The 5,818-nt window shown below is 42.6% G+C and overlaps 1 pseudogene; it reads left to right on the top strand.

The window, feature by feature from the left end:
* The first annotated feature begins 3,002 nt into the window (after nucleotides 1-3,002).
* LOC102874111 lies at nucleotides 3,003-3,947 on the top strand (annotated as a pseudogene).
* Nucleotides 3,948-5,818: the final 1,871 nt, after the last annotated feature.

The following is a 5,818-nucleotide window of genomic DNA, read 5'->3' as shown; positions in this document are numbered from 1 at the left end:
TGCCTGTATCAGACGCACCTTAGTCTTTAGAGAGACACTGTTGCTCTTCAGTACTTTAGAGAGGTCCCTAACAGCAGACTTTCCCATCGCAATACGTCTTTTAATTTCCTGGCTGCTGGTGCCAAGAGTGTTGATTGTGGAGCCAAGCAAACTAAAGCTGTGAACAGTATAAAACAATACAGCTGCTCTGGAAAACAAGTTTGTTCCTGCAATGGTTAAATGAGTACATGACCTAGCAATTACACTCATAGGTATATACCTAAGAGCAATGAAAATGTATCCACACAAAACCTATACATAAATACACATATTTTTATTATGCATAATGCCAAAAAGTTGAAATAACTTGAATGTCTATCAGCTGTTGAATTAATAATAACAGATGGCATATGCATGTTATTTGACAATAAAGAAGGAATAAAAGGAAATAAATTTCAACACGGATAAATCTTTAATATATTAAGTTTTGAACAACGGAAAGGTCATTAATTCTTCTTTGTTGTCCAACTTTATTTATTGTTTAAATTTCAATGAAAAGGTCAGTCAGGAAGGCTGTATCTTGTCAGATTCCTTTTATATGAAAAATCCACGATAGGCAAATACATAGACAGAAACTTAATTTGTGTTTGCCAGTGGCCATGTAGAAGGAAAAACAGTGTATTAATTCTAATAAGGAGGGATATCCTTTTAGTTTTATGAGATTTCTTCTGGAATTAAGTTGTTATCATTACTATCCTTAGTTACACAACTTCATAATATGCAAAATCTGCTTTAAGATGGTGAGGCTTGTTTTTATGTTTGTTATACACCAAATAGTCTCAGTTCTAGAAAATGCTTTATGTTTATTTGTAAATAGATTATTTCAATAATCAAGTATTCCATATGCCAGACTAAGGATTGAGTTATGAATGAAACTCACTTCTCATTCCCAGCAAGAGATACAAAGACAATGAACTGTTGTTCCTTAAAAATCACACTCCTCTCTGTTGTTATGTGCCATCGAGTTGACTACAACTCATAGTGACCCTCTGAACACTAATTCTGAACTCTATCCTGACCGAATCTCACTGTATCTTACAACACCTACCCTCATTACCACAGTCACTGTGTCAATTCATCTCATCCAAGGTTTTTCTCTCCTGCACCGACCTTACCAGCATGATGGGCTTCTTAAAGGACTGGTGGTTCCTGGCAACAGGCCTCAAATATGTGAGATGGAGTTTTGAAGTCTTTGCCCCCAAGTAGCAACCTGATTTCACTGTCTCCAGGACAGAGCTGTTTGTTCTCTTAGCAATTCATGATATGCACAATACTGTTCTCCAGCTTGAAAACTCAAAGTCACTGATTCGTCTTCTGTTGTCCTTAGTCATTGTCCACTCTCTGATACATAGCAAGTAATTGCAAAGATCATATCCTGGATCAGGCACACTTCAGTATCTAGACTGACATCATTGCTCTCAGCACTCTGAAGAGGTCCCTGACAGCAGACTTTGCTATTGCAACTCATCTTCTCCCCCGCTTTTAAAAAATTATTTTATTAATTTTAATGAACATTTACAGAGATTTTGGATTTCCATTCATTCATTTTTTGCACTTTTCTCCCTGCCCAGCCCTTCCCCCCAGTTTGCTCCTGCAACTTATCTTTTGATTTCCTGACTGCTGATGCCAAGAATGTTGATCATTCTGAATGTTGATCAAGCTGAAATTGTTAATTTCAGTCTCTTCTCCATCTATCCAGATGCTGCCAATTGGCCTGGTGCTGAGAATCTTTGTTTTCTTGATACTGAGCTGCAATCCATATTGAAGCCTACAGTCCTTGACCTTTTTCTGCAAGTTCTCCAGGTCCTTCTCAGTTTCGGCAAACAATTTTGTGTCATCTGCATAATGCAGGTTTTTAATGAGTCTTCCTCCAATCCTGACGCCACATTCCTCATTGTAGAGCCCTGCTTCCTGCTCTGGTGGCCTAGGGGAGAAGCTGCACTGCAATCCTAAAGGCATGTGGTTCAGATCCACCAGCTGCTCCATGAAAGAAGGATGGGTAATCTCCTCAAATGCGATTAAGTGCCTCTGAAAACCCACTGGAGGGTCAGCTATGGGTCAGTTCTGACTCAATGGTACACAATAACAAAATTCTCTTGTTTATCTTGAGTGTTTCTCCCCTCTCCTCATTCTCCTTTCATGAGGTGTCCCCATATTTCTCCTGGTGGCAGAGGCCTGAGTAGACTCTCCCTCTTGGGACCCTGCAACTGAGAGTTTGCAGCAGCCAGAAAGACCCTTTCTAAAACTAGGCTTTTCCTAGACAAGTACACAAAACCAAGGCGGTTGCTGTTGAGTCTGTTCCAACTCAAGGCAATCCCATATATGTTAGGATAGAATTGCATTCCATAGGATTTCAAGGTTATGACTTTTCCAGAAGATCACCAGGTATTTCTTCAGAGGTACCTCTGGATGGTTAGAATGCCACAGGGATTTAATCTTTAGTAGGTCCCGTTCATCAGATTGTTCATCCCGTTCTTTTCCAGATTGTGCATTTCTGGCTGTATTTAGCACCCTCTTTATGCTGTAGTCTAGGCCATCTAGGCTTGAGCCCAGTTTGTCACTTATGAACTTTATGGTTTGGGGCTTTACTCCCAGATCTCTGATCCACCTTGATTTAACTTTTGTGTATGGTGTGAGATGTAGATCCTGTTTCAGCTTTCTTCAGATAGCTATCAAGTTTTTGCAAAAGATGTTGTCATTTCCCTATTTGATAGGTTTTATTTCCTTATTGAATATCAGTTGACCATAGATAACTAGGTCCATTTCTGGGTTCTCAATTCTGTTCCATTTGTCTATGTGCCTGTCACTGTACCAGTACTGATAGTGAATTTTTTAAAATGTAAATACTTCTTTAAACAGAGCTATACTTGCTTAAAAACTGATAACGCCTCTCTCTCCAGGCGTCCTCGTGAGAGTGACATAGTCTTTAAACCCTGCGTGGCAATCCCTGACGCACCGCAGTGATGCCCAGGGAAGACAGGGCGACCTGGAAGTCCAAGTACTTCCTTAAGATCATTCAACTTCTGGATGATTATCCGAAATGCTTCATCGTGGGTGCAGACAATGTCGGCTCCAAGCAGATGCAGCAGATCCGCATGTCCCTCCGCGGGAAGGCTGTGGTTCTGATGGGCAAGAACACCATGATGCGCAAGGCCATCCGGGGCCACCTGGACATCAACCCGGCCTTGGAGAAGCTGCTGCCTCATATCCGGGGGAACGTGGGGTTTGTGTTCACCAAAGAGGATCTCACAGAGATCAGGGACATGCTGCTGGCCAACAAGGTGCCGGCTGCTGCCCGTGCTGGTGCCATTGCTCCATGTGAGGTTACCGTGCCAGCCCAGAACACTGGTCTGGGCCCCGAGAAGACCTCCTTCTTCCAGGCTTTGGGCATCACCACTAAGATCTCCAGAGGCACCATTGAAATTCTGAGTGATGTGCAGCTGATTAAGACTGGAGACAAGGTGGGAGCCAGCGAGGCCACCCTGCTGAACATGCTGAACATCTCTCCCTTCTCCTTCGGGCTGATCATCCAGCAGGTGTCTGACAACAGCAGCATCTACAATCCTGAAGTGCTTGACATCACAGAGGAGACCCTGCATACCTGCTTCCTGGAGGGTGTCCGCAATGTTGCCAGCGTCTGTCTGCAGATTGGTTACCCAACTGTGGCCTCAATACCACATTCCATCATCAATGGGTATAAGCGGGTCCTGGCTTTGTCTGTGGAGACTGACTACACCTTCCCATTGGCTGAAAAGGTCAAGGTATTCCTGGCTGATCCATCTGCATTTGTGACTGCTGCCCCTGCGGCCGCCACCACTACCGCAGCTGCTCCTGCTGCTGCGGCCCCAGCCAAGGTGGAAACAAAGGAAGAGTCAGACGAGGATATGGGATTTGGTCTCTTTGACTAAAAACCAAAAACCCACCAACTCTGCCAGCTTTGTGTGAAACAAGGAAATAAAGGCTTCATTCTCTTAAAAAAAACACAAAACTGATAACGCAGTTTTCATTTGACAATTTTCATTTCCTGTTAAAGGTTGATTAATGTGATAGAAAATATAAACAGAAGAGTGAATAGTATATAAAAGAGAGACAGAAGGTTCTTACATAGAGTCATGGTTGCCCAGGTAACCATATAATAATTTTACAAAAATCATTTCAGGATCTTAGGTCAGTGGGTAAAAAACAAGAGTAGAGTGGCATGATGCTATTCAGCCTTCTTTATTCAACTCTTGATTGGTGAAGGCAAAAACTAGGCAGCAAGTAGACTGTAGCTATGGAGAAATACAAATGCTCCTCTGATGAAAGGTATATTTTCTCCCGTAAAGTGACAAATGATTGTGGAAGGCCCCTCTTCTGGGAGTACCTAAATCATGAGTGAGCAAGGAGAAACCAAGAAACAAATAACCTCTTAATCATACCGTTGTTTTTACTCTAGACTGTTGGTTGACTGACAAAGTTTTGGAGGAACTTAGTTGGTAGGGAGTTGTGCTATTAACCTAAAGGTGGCGCCCCTCTGGAGGTTTGAATCCAGCAATGGCTTGCAGGATAAAGATGAATCTTCTCCCATGTGCTTTATAGCTTCCAAAACCCAATGGAAGGGCAGCTGTGACTAGGTTCTGACTCAATGGCAACGAGAGAGTCATTGGTTGACTTAATCCTACCACAGAGACAGACAGCAAGACGACTCTGAGCATATGTAACGGTAGTGAACAAAGGCCAACACATTGCTGAGAGACACTGGAAACTTCCTTGATAAGAAAGTCCACATATATTCCCATTCTTATACAAACTCAATATATTTCTACACTTGCTATAACTTTAGCAAGTTCTGGTTTCTTCATGTTAAGAAGGATTGGATGGAGGTACAGAAAGTCCAGAGAAGAGTGGGAGAAAGCCAAGTAAATAGAAGAGACTGTAGTGTGAGAATATGGTAAATAAATAGTCATGTGCTTTTCAGGCTAGGAAAATGAAGAATGGCACAGGATCAGCTAGGGGTTCATTCTATTAAATGTAGGTTCTATATGAGATGGAACCAATTTAACAGCACCTAACAAGAAGCCAGTGTGTTGTATCTGGCTTCTTTATTGAGTCTAAATGTACCTTTCCTTCAATCCCTACTTTACTTCTTTCTCTCTCTTCTTTTCCCCTCTGCAACTATGACCGCTTTTAGAGAGCTCTGGTGACATAGTACATAGGGAGTTGTGCTGATAATCCAAAGGCCACAACCCTCTGGCAATTCAAACCCACCAGCAGCTCCAGGGAGAAAGATGGGCATTCATTTTCCTTCTAGGTGAATTACAGTCTCAGGAACCCAATGCAAAGTCGGCTACTAGTAGATTCTGACTCACTGACAACAAAAGAGATCTCCCAAACCTTTTACCACCCTGAACAGGCACTCTGTCTCTATGAAGCAACAACTCCTCATTCCACACCCACCTCTGGCCTCTGGTAATCACTAATCTACTTTCTGTTTCTATTGCAGGTACCCCTTCTAGATATTTCACCTAAGTGGAATTGTACAATATGGGTTCTTTTGTGTCTGGCTTGTATCACTTAGCATTATGTTTTCAAGGTTTCTACACATCTGGGATTCCGCCCTGGTCTCCTGGATTTTATTTAGCAGTCCCTGGGGAGTTGTGCTGGTAATATAAAGACCACACCTCTCTGGTAGTTGGAGTCCATCTGTGGCTCAGAGGGAGAAAGATGAGCAATCTCTTCCCGTGTGATTTACTGCCTCAGAAACTCGTGAGAGGCTCAGCTGTGAGTGCCCTCTTGGGAA

The sequence above is a fragment of the Elephantulus edwardii genome, unplaced genomic scaffold, assembly GCF_000299155.1.
Source record: "Elephantulus edwardii isolate Elephantulus edwardi_28Jun2011 unplaced genomic scaffold, EleEdw1.0 scaffold00016, whole genome shotgun sequence".
Lineage (NCBI taxonomy): Eukaryota > Metazoa > Chordata > Mammalia > Macroscelidea > Macroscelididae > Elephantulus > Elephantulus edwardii.
This window is presented reverse-complemented; position numbering and strand designations above follow the sequence as displayed.